Source organism: Amblyomma mixtum, chromosome 1, assembly GCF_055824585.1.
Source record: "Amblyomma mixtum isolate Tamu chromosome 1, ASM5582458v1, whole genome shotgun sequence".
Taxonomy (NCBI): domain Eukaryota; kingdom Metazoa; phylum Arthropoda; class Arachnida; order Ixodida; family Ixodidae; genus Amblyomma; species Amblyomma mixtum.
The window spans coordinates 193996942-194020172 of record NC_143012.1 but is presented as its reverse complement, the minus strand read 5'-3'; the positions used below and the strand labels follow the sequence as shown (position 1 = coordinate 194020172).

The 23231-nt window shown below is 48.4% G+C and overlaps 4 non-coding genes across 4 annotated transcripts; all 4 read left to right on the top strand.

Moving 5' to 3' along the window:
* The first annotated feature begins 1664 nt into the window (after positions 1-1664).
* TRNAL-CAA (transfer RNA leucine (anticodon CAA)) lies at positions 1665-1787 on the top strand. The gene is made up of 2 exons: positions 1665-1702; positions 1742-1787. It is a non-coding gene; the product is annotated as a tRNA-Leu (tRNA).
* A 9856-nt stretch (positions 1788-11643) lies between these two features.
* On the top strand, positions 11644-11766 carry TRNAL-CAA (transfer RNA leucine (anticodon CAA)). Its single transcript has 2 exons — positions 11644-11681; positions 11721-11766. It is a non-coding gene; the product is annotated as a tRNA-Leu (tRNA).
* A 2889-nt stretch (positions 11767-14655) lies between these two features.
* On the top strand, positions 14656-14778 carry TRNAL-CAA (transfer RNA leucine (anticodon CAA)). Its single transcript has 2 exons — positions 14656-14693; positions 14733-14778. It is a non-coding gene; the product is annotated as a tRNA-Leu (tRNA).
* A 64-nt stretch (positions 14779-14842) lies between these two features.
* Positions 14843-14966, top strand: TRNAL-CAA (transfer RNA leucine (anticodon CAA)). Its single transcript has 2 exons — positions 14843-14880; positions 14921-14966. It is a non-coding gene; the product is annotated as a tRNA-Leu (tRNA).
* The last annotated feature ends 8265 nt before the right edge of the window (positions 14967-23231 follow it).

The window sequence follows — 23231 nt, the reverse complement described above, 5'->3', positions numbered from 1 at the left end:
GCCTGAGTAATAGTATTCCTGTCTTGTCGTCAGTGAGGCAGGGTTGCCCTCTTTCTCCACTGCTTTTTGCACTCTACCTGGAGCCCTTTTGTTTAAAGCTGTTAACTACGCAGAACATTCGATGTTACGCCTTTTGTCATAATGAAGTGAAGGTATTGGCATATGCAGATGATATAGCAGTGTTCTGTAGAGACCAGGAAAGCGTGCAAGAAGTGGTGAGAGAAGCCGTAAATTTTTGTGATGCAAGTGGCTGTGCGATAAGCTGGCAGAAATGTTTTGGTTTTTGGCATGGAAAGTGGCAGGCCACGCCAGAAGTATTCTGTCGAATGAAGTGGGTAGACACGCCAGGAAAGTATCTCGGCGTGCCGCTAACCAACTACAGGGAAAACAAAGAATATTGGGCCCATGAAACCGAACGAGTCAAAGCTCAGACAATCAAATGGGGCGGTCACAACTTTTCCATGTTTGCAAGAGCTACGGTGTGCAACATGTTTTTAATAGCGAGGATTTTTTACGTTCTGCAAGCGTTAACTTTGCCAAGGACTTCAGTGCAAAGGTTGCACAGAGTGTTTGCAACATTTATTTGGGCGTCAACATGGGAACGTACCAGCCGATGCAATCTGTTCCACAAGGTGCGGAACGGGGGGCTAGGGTTATCAAATTTATTTCTGAGACAGATAGTCACTAGATTCTTGTTCTTGCGTCAAGATAATGATTTTCTGCGAACTGTTATTCAAGTGCGATTGTCAGAATCACTGCCTGATTATGTTGTGTCATCCATGTCTGCAGGGCGGAGTGGGTTAAGTGCTTTTTTGCAAGAAGTTGTTGCAGCAGTCCGTATTCTTCGGTCAAAATTTTCCGATGAGTATCTAACCATTGTAACAAGAAAAAAGATGTACAAGGACTTGCTTGATGTGTTTCTGCCAGTGCCTGTTTATCGCAGTGCTTATCTTCTCGGTCCCGAAAGGGATGTGCTAAAAAGAGTAAAAAGAATGCCGGTGAAGCCTTCAGTGCGTTCTTTCTTTTTTCAATTGCATACTGGAACCCTCCCAGTGAAGCCATGGTTGCAAAGCAAAGGCCTTTTTGTACCTTGGTCAGCAGAGTGCCTTATTTGCAAAAAAGTGGAAACTATAGAACATATCTTTCTCGACTGTCATGACGCTGTTTTTCTTTGGGATGTGTTGAAGCGCACACTGAAAAAAGATTTCCCCCTGACTCCTTTTGGAATACGCTTCCTACCATGTGCAGAGCCAGGTGGAGTGCCTTGCGACCTGCTAATGTTGCTCTGCATGCACAGCCTATGGCGTACGCGAATGGATGTCAGGCATGAACATGTTGTTGTGAATCCGGCTCATCAGTATTTCATTGAGAGCATCATGTATACTCAGGAAGTTTTCGGACAGCAAGCTCCTCAGTGTCGTGTCCCTCTCTCTGCTTCGTCCCTCTTTGCGCTGTTTTTTATCCTAAGATCATGCACCAACCAGCCCAAATTTCCACCCTTTTGAAGCTCCTCAGCCTGAGTGGCTGCCTGTCCTCGACCAACTAAAATCATTTAACCCATTTTATCATCGTGCACTAGCTAGAAACTGACCTGTGCTTTTATTGTCATGTCATTGTATTTTTGTTTTGTTTGCCCGGCCAAGTCGGTAATAAAGAAAAAAAAAATCAGGATGGCCGAGCGGTCTAAGGCGCCAGACTCAAGATTGAACTCCTTGCCTGCGGGATGTGGGCTAAACGAGGCTTCTGGTCCACAACTGTGGGCGTGGGTTCGAATCCCACTTCTGACACATTTTTTTCTTGATTCTTCGTGCTCCCGATTTATAGATTCGTAAAATCGGTGCACCGACAGTGTCAGGATGGCTGACATTCCACTTCCGGCTTCCGTGGGAGACGGTCGTGTGATGGGAAGCTCTGAGCGCGCTTCGTTATCGGTCATGTCTGGCCGAGGTTTCGGTGAGCGACGCCCACCAGTGGGCTATCGCTTAGTTTTGCCTACGCTGCCTTCGGGAGACGCAATGAAGACAGCGGTTTTCCTTCACTGCGATCCGGGCGGCCTTATCGCATACAGGATTTTCGTTAGCCTTTGGAAACTTCCGGTGTTCTACCTTTCGTGGCTGGCATTGGGGCCTTTCAAATGTCGCATGTGTGGATGTTGAAGCTGAAAACTGCGGAAGCGAAGGAACGACTGCTGAAAGAAGGAGCACTTGAAGTGAAAAAACGGTATTGTGCGGTCATAGACCCCAACAAACGTGAGTTGGCCTTCAGGGTGCACTGGGTGCCCTTCTACGTGTCGAATGATTCTGTGCAGAAGGCTTTCGAAGAATTTGGAGAGGTGACAGACGTCAACCGCGAGCAGTGGAACAGTCCCGGGTTCGAAGACGTCGAATCGACAACCCGTCTGGTGCGCATGGTTCTGAAGGAGGGGCTCTCTATCGATGATTTGCCCCACATGCTCAAGTTCTACGGAGGACAAGTGTTGGTGGTGGTGCCTGGACGGCCACCAATATGCCTACGGTGCAAAAGGACGGGACATATTCGACGCGACTGCCGCACGCCAAGATGCAGTTTGTGTCACGCCTTCGGACACGAACGGGAAGGGTGCTTTCGCACGTATGCGCGTGTGGCCACGGGTACTGCTCCGCCGCAAGACGACGGCAGCGAGCTGCTCATGGACCAGGAGAAACTGGAGAACGCCGGAGCCCCGCCCCCTTCAGGACTCAGCGACGGCCCTGCTTCCCAGCAGCCGGAGCTGCCCGCTGGCGACGAGAAGACACAAGGTGACCCCGCTGCAGAAACGACTGGCAAGAAGGCGGATGCTGCTGCGGCGACAGAAGAGCCAACGAGGGAGAGCACTTCAGGCGACCACGACTCCGAGGCGCCGATGGATGCGAAAGTCGCTTCCATTAAGCGACCTCGTGGCTACGAAAAGGCACCGGCTACGGAACGAGAACTAAGTCGGCTAGAAAGGCATTGGAGAGGGGAGGGAGCCAAGAGAGGCAAGTTAGCCTTGTCGCGGTCCTCGTCGCTAACTCGCGACGAGAGGCCGAAGCAGTGAGCCTTAGTCACTGTTGTTTGTTTGCTGTGTGCACGCTATGGCTTATTTGAAGAAACCGCTAAAAGTTGGCACTCTGAACGTACGAGGGCTTGCCTCGAAGCGTAAGCAAGTGCAGTTGAACCGACTGTTCGGGGAGTTAGATCTAGATATCGCGGCTATTCAAGAAACAAAAGTTGAGGATGAGCAGCAAACAGATAACATGGTGCTTGTTTTTCGTTCGCATTTCAATGTTTGTGTAAGCCATGCGGCTGGTTTGTCGGCGGGATGCTGTCTTTTCCTGAGGAAAAACATAGGCATAGTGGAGGAACAAATAATAACTTGTGCAAGGGGGCGGTTTATCGTGTGTGACTTCACATATGAAACATTCGCGTTGAGGGTTGTTGTCCTGTATGCTCCCACGATACAAAAGGAACGGCGCGGTTTTTTTGAACAGTTAGCCTCGTTCCTTGATTGCAGTTGAGTGCTCATCCTATTGGGAGACTTCAATTGCGTTTTGGACCCTAAAGATCGTTCAAATGTAAAGGACGTAAAAGACCCGAGTGTTGATTTCTTGAAGAGTGTCCTCAACGAGTGCAGCTTGGAGGATGTAATAGGCCTGGCGAAGAGTCAGAATCACGTGCATTTTACGCATTTTCAAGGTAGTAGCCACGCACGACTGGACAGATATGTGTCGCCGGAGTTTTCACCTTCCTGTGAGCAGTATGAAGTGAAGCAAATGTCATTTAGTGACCACTGCCTAGTTACGGTAACTTTGGGAGGAAGGAAGCAGCGTAAAGCAAAAATGAACTGGGATATGTGGAAACTAAACTCAAGGCTTATAGAAGACGACATATTTTTAAGAAAAGCTAAGGAAAGCATGGATATGTTTAATAATAGTAAAACAGGACGTATTGAATGTTGGGAATGCTTTAAGCAGGAGTTGAAAATGCATGCCATTGAGCGTTCAACCATAAGAAAATATGAGGAAAAAAAAGAAGAAAAGCAGTTGCGTGAGCTTTTGGCGAATTTAGGGCACGAAGAGGAAAAAACGCCGGGCATGTTCATGCATGATATAAAAGGCGTCAAAGTTAGGCTAGAAGCTTTAGATGCTCAGAAGTACAGAGGAGCAGCGATAAGACCACGCACGGAAAAATGGCTTACTGGTGAAATGCCTACAAAACGCGCGCTCACAGATGAAAAGCGATACGCGCGGTCAAACGAGATATCAGTTATCGAATACAAAGGACGAATCCTCAGTGAACAAAGTGAAATTTCGAGTGCATTCGTGGAACAGTACTGTGAGCTGTTTTCACGCAAAGCACCAAGTGAAGAAGGGTTTCGGGAAAACTTTTTGCCACTTATGCCAATATTAGCAAATGAGATAACTGAAGAACTAGAGAGCGAAATAAGTATTAAGGAAATAGAGACAGCAATTGAGGAATTGAATGCCGGAAAGTCGCCGGGACCTGCCGGTTTGACTGCTGCCTTTTATAAGAGCTTTAAATATGACATTGCTGCTATGCTACATAAGCTTTTCAAAGAGTGTTTTGAGGTCGGTAGGCTGCCACCTTCGTTTAGCAATGCTCATACGGTCTTAATTCCTAAGACAGATGACCCTGCCAAGCTGGTAAAAGTAACAAGCTATAGACCGATCACGTTAACAAACGTTGATTATAAAATCCGGATGAAAGTGTTAGCTAAGCGATTGCAATACGTCATAAAGGATATTGTAGGGCCTCACCAAACGTGTGGCATAAAAACAAGAAGCATATTTAAAAATATTCATGTAGCACGCAGCGTGCTCGAGTGCTGCGATGCTTTAAATAAGAAAGTGGCTATGGTTCAAATTGACTTTGAAAAAGCATTTGATCGGGTGTCTCATGAAATACTCTATTGTTTGTTGGAACATATTGGTGTTGGTTCGGTTGTTCTCAATGGGGTAAAAATGGCTTATGCATGTTGCTCGACACGACTTATGGTAAACAAAATATTATCTGAAAGAATTGATGTGAGGGCTTCTGTTCGACAAGGATGTCCACTGTCCCCTCTACTTTTTGCAATTTATTTGGAGCCTTTTTGTAGGATGATAACTGCGAGCGAGCACATCCGAGGTTTTAGGTTGGGAGCGTGTGAGGTGCGAATACTGGCATATGCAGATGATGTTGCCCTCTTTTGTGAAGATCGCAAAAGTATTGTAGAAGCGTTACAAGTAACCGAAAGGTTTTGCAGGCAAACTGGTAGCGCTGTTAATCTCGATAAATGTCTCGGAGTCTGGCATGGGCAATGGGACTTGGAACCAGAATTGTTCTGCGGGGTCCGATGGGCTACAACTCCCGGAGCTTATTTGGGAGTCCCGCTGGACAGATATGGGGAAAATACCAATTACTGGAATGAAAAAGCGGAAGAAATGCGGGACCGGACCAAAGGATGGATGGGCCGTAATCTTTCTATTTTCGCGCGCGCAACTGTATGTAACACCTTTCTTGTGGCAAGGATCATGTATTTACTTCAAGTATTATATTGTGCACGAACCAATATCCAAAGGTTTCATCGGGTTTTTGCGGTCTTCATTTGGGCGTCCAATTGCGAACGAATTCGCAGAGATAATCTCTTCCGGAGAGTAAAGGTCGGGGGACTGTCTCTAATGCATCTCTATGTACGGCAGGTTGTTTTAAGGTTTTGTTTCCTGCGTGACCAAAATGACCCCTTCCTGCGAACATTCATACAAACCATGTTATCCAGTGCACTTCCAGAATTCATTGTCTCTTCGTGCAATGCTCGGCGGTACACAGTGTCTCGCTTCCTGCGAGAGGTTGTCTGGTCATTCAGGTTTTTGCTAGTGCGGTTCTCGCTAGAGTATTTAGCGAATGTAACGCCGAAGCGCTTATACAAGGATCTTATTGAACAGTTGTTTCCAGCGCCACTGTACAGAACCTTATACTGTGAAGGCCCTGGGAAAGACGTTCTCAGGCGAGTTAAAAAGATGACTGTTGCACCTGGCGTCAAAACATTCTTTTTTAAATTACACACAGGAACGCTACCAGTAAAAACATGGCTAGAGGAAAAGGGCCTTTTTGTTCCTTGGGGCTCGAACTGTCTCCTGTGTAGAAAACCGGAGACGGTAGAACACGTGTTCCTCGATTGTTGGGATGCCGTGTTCTACTGGGATGTTTTGCAAAGAACCCTAAAAAAGGACTTGCCATTGACACCGCGCGGAATTCGGTACTTGACCACTGAAAGTGATGTTGCACAGTATGACCAGATTATGTTATTGGGCCTTCACAGCATTTGGAGGAGTAGAATGGCTGTAAGACATTGTGACTTGGATGCACGATCGGTATGTGGTTATTTTGTGGAGCATGTGTATAAGTTAAGAGAAGTCTTGAAGCAACAAGATTGCGCGGATGATGTATTGAGTCTGATGGACCAACTTGTGTTAATGAAAGTCCATTAGACACGGTTGTCTGCCAAGGGGCACGACAACTACGATATTTTATTGATGTATTCATTCATGCAATAAAGAAAAAAAAAAGGATGGCCGAGCGGTCTAAGGCGCCAGACTCAAGGTGAAACTCCTTGCCTGCGGGATGTGGGCTAAACGAGGCTTCTGGTCCACAAATGTGGGCGTGGGTTCGAATCCCACTCCTGACACATATTTTTGTTGATTCTTCGTGCATCCAATTTATATATTTGTAAAATGGGGTGTGTCGACAGTGTCAGGATGGCCGATTTTCTACTTCCGGCCACCGAGCGTGACGGACGTGTGTATCATGGGCTCCCAAGGAGCGGATTTAGCGGCCCAGCCGGGCCGCGGTATCAGGAGTACGATCAAACCGAACGAGGACTACCAGCTGATTTTGCCGCATTTGCCAACAGGTTCGAGCGTTTTGCATACTGCTTTTTTTGCATGGCGACGTCCAAGCCAGGCCATACCGTGTTGAAAACTTTCGTGACGCTCTTGAGCGTCTGTCATTGCTGCCGGAAGTGGTTGCCCTCGGGGCATATCAGATGAATCATGTTTGGGCCGTGACATTCTGCAATGAAGAAGGAAAAAAACAAAATGCTACAGGCGGAGGCGTTCAACGTCAAGGACCACCGCTGTGTGGTCATTGACCCATGCAACCAGGGCGTCAGGCTGAAGCTGTTCTGGCTGCTACACGGCGTGAAAGATGACGACGTGAAGGCAGCTCTGGCGGCTTTTGGAAAAGTGACCGACATAACTCGGGACAAGTGGAGAGTCAAAGGCTGCGTCGACAAGTCGTCTACTACGCGCTCAGTGACATTGAAGCTGAAGGTGGGCGTTACCATCGACGACTTACCGCACCAGCTGCGTGTTGGAGAGGACGTCGCACTCGTCCACGTTCCTGGCAGAGCTCCGCTCTGCCTCCGGTGCCGCGGCACCGGACACATACGTCGGGAGTGCCGTGTGCCACGTTGCGGGCTCTGTCGTCGCTTCGGCCACGACGACACCCAGTGCGTGCGAACATATGCTACCGTAGCTGGTCCTGGTCGTAGGGATACTACTGAGGAGCATATTATGGACGAAGTCGACGCAGTAGAGGCGACCCGTGAGAGTCGGGAAGACGCAGTACCGAAAAGCATAGCCTATGAAAAAGCAACGCTTCCCACGGAACATGAGGCTGCCAACTCAGAAGAACCGCCTGTGCCTGACACCAGAACTGAGGCGGACGCGGGAAAAGCAGATGATGCTGCGGTAGGTGCTGCTGAGACGGTTTTGGAATCGACCGACGAGAAGGACGTTGACACGGAGATGCCCGCGGCGTCAACTTTGCCAGCGAAGAGGACGCACGACGAAGCTGATGACAAGGCGACGAGCTACGACGGGACGGACCATGAGGAACCTCTTCCCAAAGCCCCTCCTGTTCGACGTGCGGCCTACAAGCCCAATCCGAACATCCCTCCTGATCGTAGGACTTCGTCTGGTGTCCCTCCGCCTTAGCGGAGGTGCCTTGCAGGGTCTTCGTGTTGGTAACCCGGTCTTCGATCGGGTTCAGTCCTGACACCGCCGTACTTTGCAAGCTGGAAGGATTTTTGATGAGGTGAGCTGCAAACCGATGTCACTTTGAGAGCGGCGAATCCCAACCATTTAGATGGCGCCTCAACTAACATCTAGCTTGCGTATTGCCATACTGAACGTGAGAGGTCTTTCTGCGCGAAGAAGGCAAAATCAGCTTAAACGTCTCTTGTTCGAAAACGAAATCGATCTGTTGGCTGTTCAAGAGACAAAAATTGAAAGCGAAGAGTTGACAGATGCGATGGCAGAAATTTACCGTGCACAGTTCAGTGTTTGCGTGTGCCATGCAAAAGGAAAGTCGGGAGGGTGTCTGATTTTAACTCGAAACGGCAAAGTCGCTGTGAAAACTGTATTTTCCTGTGAAAGTGGCCGGATTGTAGCATGCGATTTTTACTTTTCTGGTGTAGAGTGGAGAGCTGTGTGTGTATATGCACCTAATAGAATTCCAGAACGAGATGCCTTTTTTCGCCGTGTTTAACCTTTCCTGCTGACAGAAAAGCGTGTACTATTGCTTGGAGATTTGAACCGCGTGTGTAGACCTGAAGATAGAACAAGCAACAAAACCCTGCAGGACACGAGTGCCGAGCTGCTGTGTGAGATGATTAATGAAGCAGAATTGGAAGATATTGGCATTATAATGCAAGGTTCAGAACAAGCACAGTACACGCATTTCCAAAGCGTTAGTCACGCAAGGCTGGACAGAATTTATGTTCCTTCTGAAGTTGTGCCCTTGTGTTCCCAGTACCAGACTGTGCACGTCAGCTTCAGTGATCATTCTTTAGTCGTGATCACACTTGGGGAGAGGAAAAGGACTGTCAAGTTTAGTTGGGAATTATGGAAATTTAATGACTCATTGTTGGAGGATGACGAGTTTAGCAAGAAACTAAAAGACTCAGTCAAAAGCTTGTTAGAAAAAGAGACAGACTTTATACAAACATGGGAACAATTTAAATGCGACGTGAAAGTGGCCGCTATAGAAAGAGCATGTGTTTTAAAGCGTAAAGAAAAACAGCAAGAACAGGAACTTCGTACCGAGCTTGATTTCATGCTCAGCGTGGAAGGCGTCAAGCCGAGGTTGTACAGACAAGAAATAAAAGAGACCAAAACTAAGCTTGAACTAATAGATGAAACGAAATATCGAGGAGCTGTGATAAGGGCACGCAGCGAAAGATTTTGGCTTGGGGAGACGCCCACAAAAAGGGCGCTCAGCGACGAAAAACAGTATGCAGTTTCGAAAGAGATAAAGGAAATTTGTTATCGCAATGACGTAACTTCCGAATCTGAGGTGATTGAAAGGGTGTTTCTGGAATATTACCAAAACTTGTTCAGCCTTAAAACGCCTGATGTTGAACATTACAAAACTGCATTCCTGTCGCTAATGCCAAGAGTCGAGGAGGACCTGGCGCAGGTACTTGAGGAGCCCATAACGGCAGCAGAAATCGAAGCTGCAATACAGCAGCTGAGCTTGAACAAGTCGCCTGGGCCGGACGGCCTCGGTGCCGCACTTTACAAGGCTTTGAAAACAGAAATGGCAATAGCATTACAGCGCGTAATAAGCGAGTGTTACGAAAGAAAGTTAACTCCGCCGTCTTTTCGAACTTCCCACGTGGTGTTGATCCCAAAATCGGACGACCCGAGTAGGTTGCAGTCAGTTGAGTGTTACCGCCCAATAAGCTTAACTAACGTAGACTACAAAATTTATATGAAAGTGCTAGCCGGACGACTCCAAACAGTAATTAAAACCCTTGTTGGCCCACACCAGACCTGCGGCATAAAAGAAAGATCCATTTTTACTAACATACACGTAGCTGGAAGTGTCCTTGAATGCTGTGATGCAACGGAGGGTCGTGTCGCCATGATGCAACTGGACCTGCATAAGGCGTTTGATAAAGTTGTGCATGAAATTTTGTTCGTGCTTTTGGAACATGTGAATGTAGGATGTATCATCACTGATGGCGTGAAAATGGTTTATGATGGCTGTACAACAAGGTTGATAATTAATAACCGCCTGAGTAATAGTATTCCTGTCTTGTCGTCAGTGAGGCAGGGTTGCCCTCTTTCTCCACTGCTTTTTGCACTTTACCTGGAGCCCTTTTGTTTAAAGCTGTTAACTACGCAAAACATTCGAGGTTACGCCTTTTGTCATAATGAAGTGAAGGTATTGGCATATGCAGATGATATAGCAGTGTTCTGCAGAGACCAGGAAAGCGTGCAAGAAGTGGTGAGAGAAGCCGTAAATTTTTGTGATGCAAGTGGCTGCGCGATAAGCTGGCAGAAATGTTTTGGTTTTTGGCATGGAAAGTGGCAGGCCACGCCAGAAGTATTCTGTCGAATGAAGTGGGTAGACACGCCAGGAAAGTACCTCGGCGTGCCGCTAACCAACTACAGAGAAAGCAAAGAATATTGGGCCCATGAAACCGAACGAGTCAAAGCTCAGACAAGCAAATGGGGCGGTCACAACTTTTCCATGTTCGCAAGAGCTACGGTGTGCAACATGTTTTTAGTAGCGAGGATTTTTTACGTTCTGCAAGCGTTAACTTTGCCAAGGACTTCAGTGCAAAGGTTGCACAGAGTGTTTGCAACATTTATTTGGGCGTCAACATGGGAACGTACCAGCCGATGCAATCTGTTCCACAAGGTGCGGAACGGGGGGCTAGGGTTGTCAAATTTATTTCTGAGACAGATAGTCACTAGATTCTTTTTCTTGCGTCAAGATAATGATTTTCTGCGAACTGTTATACATGTGCGATTGTCAGAATCACTGCCTGATTATGTTGTGTCATCTATGTCTGCAGGGCGGAGTGGGTTAAGTGCTTTTTTGCAAGAAGTTGTTGCAGCAGTCCGTATTCTTCGGTCAAAATTTTCTGATGAGTATCTAACCATTGTAACAAGGAAAAAGATGTACAAGGACATGCTTGATGTGTTTCTGCCAGTGCCTGTTTATCGCAGTGCTTATCTTCTGGGTCCCGAAAGGGATGTGCTAAAAAGACTCAAAAGAATGCCGGTGAAGCCTTCAGTGCGTTCTTTCTTTTTTCAATTGCATACTGGAACCCTCCCAGTGAAGCCATGGCTGCAAAGCAAAGGCCTTTTTGTACCTTGGTCAGTAGAGTGTCTTATTTGCAAGAAAGTGGAAACTATAGAACATATATTTCTCGACTGTCATGACGCTGTTTTTCTTTGGGATGTGTTGAAGCGCACACTGAAAAAAGATTTCCCCCGACTCCTTTTGGAATACGCTTCCTACCATGTGCAGAGCCAGGTGAAGTGCCTTGCGACCTGCTGATGTTGCTCTGCATGCACAGCCTATGGCGTACGCGAATGGATGTCAGGCATGAACATGTTGTTGTGAATCCGGCTCATCAGTATTTCATTGACAGCATCATGTATACTCAGGAAGTTTTCGGACAGCAAGCTCCTCAGCCTGAGTGGCTGCCTGTCCTCGACCAACTAAAATCATTTAACCCATTTTATCATCGTGCACTAGCTAGAAACTGACCTGTGCTTTTATTGTCATGTCATTGTATTTTTGTTTTGTTTGCCCGGCCAAGTCGGTAATAAAGAAGAAAAAAAAAGTGTCAGGATGGCCGAGCGGTCTAAGGCGCCAGACTCAAGGTTAAACTCCTTGCCTGCGTGATGTGGGCGAAACGAGGCTTCTGGTCCACAAATGTGGGCGTGGGTTCGAATCCCACTTCTGACACATATTTTTCTTGATTCTTCGTGCATCCAATTTATATATTTGTAAAATGGGGTGTGGCGACAGTGTCAGGATGGCCGAGCGCATAGGATTCATTAAGAAGGGGAATGGTTTTTCATAGGAAATGTGGAAGTTAAATGAGAAGCTACTCCAGGACGAATTTTATAACCGAGCTGTAAGGGAAGAAATAGCAAAAAGAGAACCAAGTAGTAACATGAGGATTTGGCAGCAGTGGGAGCTCACTAAAGAAACTTTAAAATTAAAAGCAATAGATAGAGCCACCTGTATACGTCATGAAGCAAAAAAAGAGGAAATGGAGCTAAAGGCACTGCTTCAGAAGATGATAAAACAGGAATGCCGAGCGCCTGGTAAATGGATAGAAGACATAAGGAAAACCAAACAAAAGTTACAGCTTATCGAAGAAGAACGTTATCGGGGAGCGCTGGTGAGTGCAAGGGCAGAAGACATGGCCGCAGGGGAAGCGCCAACGAAACGAGCGCTTGGTTTAGAAAAAGCCCGTGCCGAAAGAAACCACATAAACGAAATAGAATGGAGAGGTGTTTCTAAAACAGACATCGATCATATCAAAGCAGCTTTTTTCGAGCATTACCAGGCGCTCTTCGCATTGCATCCGGTAGACGTTGTCACTTTTAAGGGGGCGTTTCTGGCCGAGATGCCGCGCCTGGACGACGAAACTAAAGACAGATTAGAGCAGAAGATAAATCAAGGGGAAGTTGAGCAAGCAATAGACAGTCTAAACCCTGGTAAGTCGCCTGGACCGGACGGGTTCAGCGCGGCATTCTACAAAGAATTTAAGCATGTAATTTCCCCGGTCTTGACAGACATCTTTAATGAAGCCTTTAAACTAAAATCACTGCCTCCGTCCTATGGCTCGTCCCATACTGTGCTGATTCCGAAAACGAACGACACAGACAGATTACGACTGGTAGCAGCATATCGACCCATAGCACTCACTAACGTCGAGTACAAAATTTACATGAAGGTTTTGGCACGAAGGTTGCAGACCGTGATCCATTTATTAGTTGGTCCGCATCAGACCTGCGGGATTAAAGGGCGGTCCATTTTTACAAATATCCACGTTGCGCGCAGTGTATTAGAATGTTGTGATGAGACTGATGATCAGGTAGCTATGCTCCAGATAGATTTAGAAAAGGCTTTTGACTGCGTTGCCCATGAACTTTTGTTTGCAGTATTGGGCCATGTTAACGTTGGTTCTGTTATTCGCGAGGGTGTGGCCCTGGCATACCGGAACTGCACGACGAGATTGATCGTTAACAAGAGTCTGGGGGCCCCCATTAGCGTGCAGCGTTCGGTGCGCCAGGGCTGTCCCCTCAGCCCCCTTTTATTTTGTATTTATATGGAGACCCTTTGTTTAAAGATACTGAAAAACAGGAGTATTACCGGATTCAGATTACAAGCAGCCGAAGTGAAGCTCTTGGCGTACGCTGATGACATTGCTGTGTTTGCCGTTGACGAGGGAGGCATAAGCGAGGCTGTTCAATGTGTACGCGATTTCAGCCAAGCTACAGGCAGCGGGGTTAACTGGTCGAAGTGCCTCGGGCTTTGGCATGGAAGGTGGGCATCTACGCCTGAACGGTTTGCTAGTGTGCCGTGGACGACAACACCAGATAAGTACTTGGGCGTTCCGCTCGATGCTTACCGTGACAGTGAACATTATTGGACAGGACAGGTCAAAGAGACACGGGAGAGAGCTGATAAGTGGAAAGGAACGACCTTGTCGATTTTCGCCAGAGCCACTGTTTGCAACCTGTTTTTTATCAGCAGGCTCTGGTACGTAATGCAGGTGTTGCACTGTTCACGGTTAAGTATTCAAAAGCTACACCGAATTTTCGCCGTCTTTATCTGGTCGTCTGAATGGGAGTGCTGCAGCCGGACCAACCTGTTGCGACGGGTACAAGACGGCGGGTTGGGATTGGGCCATTTGTTTTTGCGACAGCTGGTCAATCGTTTTTTGTTTTTTCGGGACACCAGAGACCCTTTTTTGCGTACCGTATGCCAAGTTAGGCTGCGGCATCTACTTCCAGAGTACATAGTCAGAACTGCTGAGGTGTATACTAGGGTCACCGGTTTTTACCGGGAAATCTTTGCCAGTGTAAGGTTTCTTACCGCGCGGTTTTCCAATGACTTTCTGTCCATTGTGAAACGAAAGAAACTGTACCGTGCCTTGTGCGATGTAGTATTCCCTGAGCCCTTGTACAGGGCCTTGTACAGTGGAGGCCCAGGCAAAGATGTTTTAAAGAGAGTTAAAAAAATGCAGGTGCCGCCTGGAACAAAAACCTTCTTTTTTAAGTGGCACACCGGGACCTTACCGGTTAAAAAATTTTTAGAGGGAAAGGAATTGTTTTTACCCTGGGGATCTCACTGTTTAATTTGCAGAAAGCCGGAAACAATAGACCATGTATTTTTACACTGTTGGGAAGGGGTCTATTTTTGGGATGTATTGCAGCGAACCCTAAAGAAAGAATTTCCACTAGACCCGTATGGCATCCGGTACTTATGCGTTGAAAATGAGGATGGGGTGCCTTTTGACTTAATAATGCTGACAGGCCTCCACTGTATATGGCGCTCCAGAATGGCAGGCTGTCATTGTGACCCAGACGCAAGACCTGCCAGGATTTACTTTCGCGAAAGCATGCACATGTTTCTGGCCATTAAGAAAGCCGCTGCGGAGCCTCCGGAGTGGCTCTCAAGGCTAGAGCCGCTCTGTACTTTGAGTGAATTTTAAATTGACGACGCCAGACTCATGCTGGCTGAGCATGTGTGGTGTGTATATAGCGTTTATTGTCTTTTGTTGATAGTTTGTTTTGTGCAATTTTTTGTGTCAAAGCCAGGCAATAAAGAAAAAAAAAAGTCAGGATGGCCGAGCGGTCTAAGGCGCCAGACTCAAGGTTAAACTCCTTGCCTGCGGGATGTGGGCCAAACGAGGCTTCTGGTCCACAAATGTGGGCGTGGGTTCGAATCCCACTTCTGACACATATTTTTCTTGATTCTTCGTGCTTCCAATTTATATATTTGTAAAATGGGGTGTGGCGACAGTGTCAGGATGGCCGAGCGGTCTAAGGCGCCAGAGTCAAGGTTAAAATCCTTGCCTGCGGGATGTGGGCTTAAACGAGGCTTCTGGTCCACAAATGTGGGCGTGGGTTCGAATCCCACTTCTGACACATATTTTTTCTTGATTATTCGTGCATCCAATTTATTTATTTGTAAAATCGGGTGTGGCGACAATGTCGGATGGCCGAGCGGCATTCCACTTCCGGCTTCCGTGGGAGACGGTCGTGTGATGGGAAGCTCTGAGCGCGCTTCGTTATCGGTCATGTCTGACCGAGGTTTCGGTGAGCGACGCCCACCAGTGGGCTATCGCTTAGTTTTGCCTACGCTGCCTTCGGGAGACGCAATGAAGACAGCGGTTTTCCTTCACTGCAATATTGCCGGGCGGCCTTATCGCATACAGGATTTTTGTGAGCCTTTAGAAACTGCCGGTGTTCTACCTTTCGTGGCTGGCATTGGGGCCTTTCAAATGTCGCATGTGTGGATTTTGAAGCTGAAAACTGCAGAAGCGAAGGAACGACTGCTGACAGAAGGAGCACCTGAAGTGAAAAAACGCTATTGTGCGGTCATAGACCCCAACAAACGTGAGTTGGCCTTCAGGGTGCACTGGGTGCCCTTCTACGTGTCGAATGATTCTGTGCAGAAGGCTTTTGAAGAATTTGGAGAGGTGACAGACGTCAACCACGAGCAGTGGAGCGGTCCCGGGTTCGAAGACGTCGAATCGACAACCCGTCTGGTGCGTATGGTTCTGAAGGAGGGGCTCTCTATCGATGATTTGCCCCACATGCTCAAGTTCTACGGAGGACAAGTGTTAGTGGTGGTGCCTGGACGTCCACCAATATGCCTACGGTGCAAAAGGACGGGACATATTCGACGCGACTGCCGCACGCCAAAATGCAGTTTGTGTCACGCCTTCGGACACGAACGGGAAGGATGCGTTCGCACGTATGCGCGTGTGGCCACGGGTACTGCTCCGCCGCTAGACGACGGCAGCGAGCTGCTCATGGACCAGGAGAAACTGGAGAACGCCGGAGCCCCGCCCCCTTCAGGACTCAGCGACGGCCCTGCTTCCCAGCAGCCGGAGCTGCCCGCTGGCGACGAGAAGACACAAGGTGACCCCGCTGCAGAAACGACTGGCAAGAAGGCGGATGCTGCTGCGGCGCCAGAAGAGCCAACGAGGGAGAGCACTTCAGGCGACCACGACTCCGAGGCGCCGATGGATGCGACAGTCGCTTCCATTAAGCGACCTCGTGACTACGAAAAGGCACCGGCTACGGAACGAGAACTAAGTCGGCTAGAAAGGCATTGGAGAGGGGAGGGAGCCAAGAAAGGCAAGTTAGACTTGTCGCGGTCCTCGTCGCTACCTCGCGACGAGAGGCCGAAGCAGTGAGCTTTAGTCACTGTTGTTTGTTTGCTGTGTGCACGCTATGGCTTATTTGAAGAAACCGCTAAAATTTGGCACTCTGAACGTACCATCGGGGACAAAATTTTTGCGGGACGTCGGAGCGGCGTTTTCAAGCTGCCTCTGCGCCACTACGCGGCGCAGCGGCCGCGTCGAGGCTGTGATGGCCGATGTTTAGGCGCATGCGCGTCCTATATTCCTCCGCTTGCCTGTCTGATAGCACGTTTCGCGTGAGTAGCTGGTTTTTCTGAGCTTGGCCGCGGGCGGCCGCTTTTCGCCGCTTGCGCCCGTCAGCCGCCACATGGCCGCCGTAGTCGGCGCGGTGCCCGGCGACAGCGATGACGGAGCGCATTCACGGCGCCCGTCGCATTAATGTAACTTTTTTTTTTAAGGAGAGGCTGTCTGAGCCGTAAGTCGGTGAGAGGGCTCAGACCTCTATAGTGACAATCGATGGACCCTTGCGTTGTTACGTGAACAATATTGAGAACGTGTCCTGCCTTGCGTCCTTGGCGGACTATTGTGGGTTAAATGCTTTCTATTTCAGCGGGACAGAGGTCCTGCGCACACTTCGCAGAGAGTGATGGTTGCTCATGGAAGTCGTGGTGTGCGGCAGCTAGCACGGTCACCGGAAGGCCAGACGGACACCATAGAAAATGCATGGGGCTTAATAAAAAGCTTACTATTTGAGGTCGCACTTTGGGAATGCCAACCAACGCGGATAATTAACAGGTGGCCATCAAGACAGTAGGAAAGGCTTCGTCCTTTACAAGTCTTTTATACAAATAGATGCTGCGGCGTTTCGTAAGCGTGACTTCTGCGATGGACGCCTGGATTGCGGTTTTGTTTATGTCCACTTTTTTTTCTTTTTTGGCAATAACTTTGTTGTGAAAGAATTGCCACCTTTCTTTGCACTTTACAGCGCCAGAATATTTATGAAGTGGTTACGATGCACGCTTGCCGTTAAGTTGCGTCAGAAAGTGGTCCTAACACGCAGCAGAACAAACCCGTCCTCCAACGTAGGCACGAAGTTACAAACGATTAGTGAAATGAAGGAAAAAACGGCGCTTTATTTCTCTCCATAACAAAAAAGTTACATAAATGCGACGGGCGCCGTGAATGCGCACCGTCATCGATGTCGCCGGGCAGCGCGCGAAGTACGGCGGCCATATGGCGGCTGACGAGCGCAAGCGGCGAAAAGCGGCCGCCGGCGGCCAAGCTCAGAAAAACCAGCTACTCACGCGAAACAAGCTATCAGACAGGCAAGCGGAGGAATATATAGGACGCGCATGCGCCTAATCATCGGCCATCACAGCCTCGACGCGGCCGCTGCGCCGCGTAGTGGCGCAGAGGCAGCTTGAAAACGCCGCTCCGACGTCCCGCAAAATTTTGTCCCCGATGGTACGAGGGCTTGCCTCGAAGCGTAAGCAAGTGCAGTTGAACCGACTGTTCGGGGAGTTAGATCTAGATATCGCGGCTGTTCAAGAAACAAAAGTTGAGGATGAGCAGCAAACAGATAACATGGTGCTTGGTTTTCGTTCGCATTTCAATGTTTGTGTAAGCCATGCGGCTGGTTTGTCGGCGGGATGCCGTCTTTTCCTGAGGAAAAACATAGGCATAGTAGAGGAACAAATAACTTGTGCAAGGGGGCGGTTTATCGTGTGTGACTCCACATATGAAACATTCGCGGTGAGGGTTGTTGTCCTGCTCCCACGATACAAAAGGAACGGCGCGGTTTTTTTGAACAGTTAGCCTCGTTCCTTGATTGCAGTCGAGTGCTAATACTATTGGGAGACTTCAATTGTGTTTTGGACCCTAAAGATCGTTCAAATGTAAAGGATGTAAAAGACCTGAGTGTTGATTTCTTGAAGAGTGTCCTCAACGAGTGCAGCTTGGAGGAAGTAATAGGTCTGGCGAAGAGTCAGAATCACGTGCATTTTACGCATTTTCAAGGTAGCAGCCACGCACGACTGGACAGAATATATGTGTCGCCGGAGTTTTCACCTTCCTGTGAGCAGTATGAAGTGAAGCAAGTGTCATTTAGTGACCACTGCCTAGTTACGGTAACTTTGGGAGGAAGGAAGCAGCGTAAAGCAAAAATGAACTGGGATATGTGGAAACTAAACTCAAGGCTTATAGAAGACGACATATTTTTAAGAGAAGTTAAGGAAATCATGGATATGTTTAATAACAGTGAAACAGGATGTATTGAATCTTGGGAATGCTTTAAGCAGGAGGTGAAAATCTATGCCATTGAGCGTTCAACCATAAGAAAATATGAGGAAAGAAAAGAAGAAAAGCAACTGCGTGAACTTTTGACGAATTTAGGGCGCGAAGAGGAAAAAACGCCGGGCATGTTCATGCATGACCTAAAAGGCGTCAAAGTTAGGCTAGAAGCTTTAGATGCTCAGAAGTACAGAGAGGCAGCGATAAGAGCACGCACGGAAAAATGGCTTACTGGTGAAATGCCTACAAAACGCGCGCTTTCAGATGAAAAGCGATACGCGCGGTCAAACGAGATATCAGTTATCGAATACAAAGGACAAACCCTCAGTGAACAAAGTGGAATTTCGAGTGCATTCGTGGAACAGTACCGTGAGCTGTTTGCACGCAAAGCACCAAGTGAAGAAGGGTTCCGGGAAAACTTTTTGCCACTTATGCCAATATTAGGCAGTGAGATTACTGAAGAACTAGAGAACGAAATAAGTATTAAGGAAATAGAGACAGCAATTGATGAATTGAATGCCGGAAAGTCGCCGGGACCTGACGGTTTGACTGCGGCCTTTTATAAGAGCTTTAAATGTGACCTTGCCACTATGCTCTATAAGCTTTTCAAAGAGTGTTTTGAAGTTGGTAGGCTGCCACCTTCGTTTAGCATTGCTCATACGGTCTTAATTACTAAGACAGATGACCCTGCCAAGCTGGCAAAAGTAACAAGCTATAGACCGATCACGTTAACAAACGTTGATTATAAAATTCTGATGAAAGTGTTAGCTAAGCGATTGCAATATGTCATAAAGGATATTGTAGGACCTCACCAAACGTGTGGAATAAAAACAAGAAGCGTATTTAAAAATATTCATGTTGCACGCAGCGTGCTCGAGTGCTGCGATGCTTTAAATAAGAAAGTGGCTATGGTTCAAATTGACTTTGAAAAAGCATTTGATCGGGTGCCTCATGAAATACTCTATTGTTTGTTGGAACATATTGGTATTGGCTCGGTTGTTCTCAAAGGGGTAAAAATGGCTTATGCATGTTGCTCGACACGTCTTATGGTAAACAAAATATTATCTGATGAATGTTATGCGTGCTCTGCTGTCCGGCTTGCGCACGCCAGCAGCACACAACGCACTGCAAGTACTGGACGCGCTACAGCCAGTTCTTGCAGCACTTCATTAGAAGGCACCATGGCTCCCCCGGAACAATCTTTTACGAAGAAAGTCAAGCAAGCTTTTATTTTTGAGTGGAATGCCCGCGGGCTCCAGTCCCGGATTTCAGATATTCGAAATTATGTTTATGAAAATCGCTTCCCCATTCTTGTTATCTGTGAACCGAATCTACCCAACATTTTGCGATTATCCGGTTATGAAGCTTTTACTTCGCCCACGCGCAACAGAACCAGCAAAGTCATCGTCTACATTCGACGTGAACTTACATATGTGCATCATTCGGTTCCCCCACACAATGACAACCAGTATGTTTGCCTCACAGTGAAGAGCCGTGACCTCACGTTTACGCTTTTGGCTGTGTACGTGGCGCCGACAAGCCGCTTTGACGAAAAAAGGTTGAGTGATTTGATGCAAGCCACCTCCGGTCCATGGGTGATTATAGGTGACTTCAATGCTCACCACACCATGTGGGGAGGCGTTAGGATGAACCTTAGTGGAAGGAAACTCGTCTCCTTCGCCTCTGACCACGGCCTCCAGTGCCTAAATGACGGAACCCCGACGTATATTCGAGATTTGACTTTCGTTTCGCGATGCCTAACCAACAACGTCCAATGGTTTTTGGATGTAGAAACCCATGGCAGTGACCACATCCCAACCTACCTGATTTTTACCGGCCATTGCATGTCCCGTTCTGCCACACGTATGCAGCGCATTGATTGGACAGTTTTTAAAGCGCGTATGGAGGATGCATGCATGGAAGGATTCTCGACAGGTCTTGAACAAAAAATTAAGGAGGTCATGGAGAGCGCAACGTGTTGCTACAACCCCGTCGCAAAGTACACCGACTTTGATATTGAATTACAACAACTGCGGGCACTACGACGCAGGGCAGAGCGCAGATACCGACGCACAAAGTCGCGCTTAGACCTCAGAGATGCAAGACGCCTGCAGAAGAAAATCCAGCGCAGAATTCAAGCCCTGCAGACACAACGTTGGAGAACATTTTGCGAGACACTTGACCCACGAAAGCCTTTGTCACGCGTTTGGAATGTGATCCGTGGCCTTCGTACGTCCCCTCAACAGCGCCACCCGTTTAAATCCCTCGCGCTCCACCAAAGACGCAGCGAGGTCGCGGTAGCCGAAGAATTTTGCGCAAGGATAACAGGCCAACCGAACCCATCCACAACGCTGCACTGTAGTGATGTTCCACCCTCGCGGGATTCACGAATGGATAACTTGTTCTCCATGGAGGAACTTGACGCTGCGCTGGCTTGTTGCAGAAGGTCGTCATCGCCGGGGCCCGATGGTGTGACATACTCCGCGCTCGCCAACCTTGGCCAAGAGGCTCGACGGTATTAAAGATCAGGTAGCATGGTCGTGCCGAAGAGGGGATGAGAGAGGTCGGAGACGAGGTTTGAGGGAAAGACAAGAAGAAGAACTTTATACAAGGGAATTTACATATATACAAACAGCAACTGGGAGAACTCTCAGAAAGTCTCGCAAACAAGGAGCAAAGCTACATGTCGATGAGCTCAGATGGTCAGGAGCTACTCGGCCGTCCAAGGCGCCGAGTTTTATATCCTTCCTTGTCCCTGGGCTCCCTAGATGGGGGCGGGCTTGTCGGGAAAGGAGGGTCCTGAAAGTTCACTGTGGCACCCACACACACACACACACTCTAGGGAACACGTCCCCGTCACGTGTTGGGAGAGAAGGATGCACTCTGCGTCGCGCAGATTCTGGAATGCTCTCGAACAGCATTCCTGCGCCTTTCATGTGGTCGCACGTGCTCGGGGTAGGGGAAACGGTCGTTGACCACTTCTCCCTGGAAGACGGTTGCTGCTGTCAACTTGATGTGCCCCTTGGAATGTCCAGTACTGCCGAACGTGGTAGCTAGCTTCTTTCTGTACTGCAGAGCTGGCTGGCCAGATGCGGGGTGGATGACCGACGCCGCTTCCGTGGCTAATTCAGGCGTTTACCCCGCATGCCTTTCGCGACTCATCGGCATTCCGCTGCTACCACGCCGATTTTTTTCTCACGAAGGAGGCGAAACGTAACAGACTGCCCCGCCGGGAGAAGGAGATCCCGATGGACAGGGGACTGCATCCGCTGTCCGGAGGGATGTCGCTCGAGGCTGCTTTTAACTGGAGTCGGTCATCTCTCGTTGCTTCTTGAGCTCAGCGCACCTCGAAGGCTTCCTTCGCACGTTCAGGTTCACAAAGGGCACTGCAACGTGACTTCAAAATGACCGGTTCCCTGCTAGCGTTAGAACTACGCCGAAAACCCAACCGGTCAGTCAGCAAGCACGACACAATCCACACTAAGCAATGCCAGGCCCTTTCGCTCTTATTCAGTCATTAAATCCTTTAATCCCTGGGAGTAGTCCAGCAGCACTCAGTGTCCACAAATCCGAACATTACACTGCAAAACCCGTCTCACTTTGAAACAAAAAAGCAAAAACGATATGTTCAAAAGCCTATATCAGGAAAAAAAACACCAGTAAGCAGCAACTTTGATGCTTATTCTTGCGTTAGGGGCCTCGAATTAAGCCATCGGCATTACCTTGGAGACTCCCCTTTTTGTAACGTAGGTCAGTTCGTAATGATCACGACAATTACGAACAAGCTTGTTTCCCTTTCATTCTACATGGCAGCATAGTACCCTAACCTTGCATAACCCTGCAAAGATTCACTCAACACCGCAGCCAAAGTCACATTAATTCTCCTAATGCCATAAAAACAAAGCGACTCCAGGCGCTTATGCTATTGACCCGCAATGGCCCATCTTACTAGCACTTCCGCGTGTCAGCGGACGCTACCACAAGTGCATGGTGCAAAACCCATTGCATAAAAGAAACACTATACCGCTGCTGCGAAAACTAACAAAGAGCATTTCAAAACTATATATGCTCGAAACTTTTTCCTTCTGCATGAAAAAAAAGAAAAAGCAAACAGCATCGACTCATTCTTAGACTATGCTGCTAACTATCCACTTCGCGACTCGAAGGGGTTGCCCATTCTTCAGGCGCGCCCTGCGCGGTCGCAGACTGACAGTGGCTTTAGCTGCCGACAACCGACAAAAATCGAGGGGCCTAACTGCGCGTAGACACCTGAGAGCTCCACACTCCCTGCAACAACGATTAGTTCCGCACCCCGCCCGCGCGTCTCCAACGTCCGAGCAGCGAGGGGGTGACGGTCGTGTATAAAAGAAATGCCTGCGTGTTCTGTCTCGATTTCGGAAACTCCCTCGTTTCTTTTTTTTCACTGGAGCGCGTTCTGCTGCGTTCCCTCGTGAGGTAGCAATGCGTGCTTCTCTCTGGCCCGCTGCAAGTTTTACTCGTTCCGCAACAACTTCTGCAGTGTCTCCACAATCGGGCAGGTGGCTTTCGTTTTGTATTAACTCGCCTAGGCAACCTGGCCTTCGTACGGTGCCTATCGCATCTAGAGTGTCGCGGTGGCAGTTTCCGACGATTACGTTTTTGACCGGCCTTAACCCTTACAATGTTTTGGGCCCGTCCTTCGTCCTTTTTCTGCGGTCTACCCCTTGGCTTGGCTCTCCTTGAGCGCGGCCGCTTTCCAGAAACTGCCCTGACT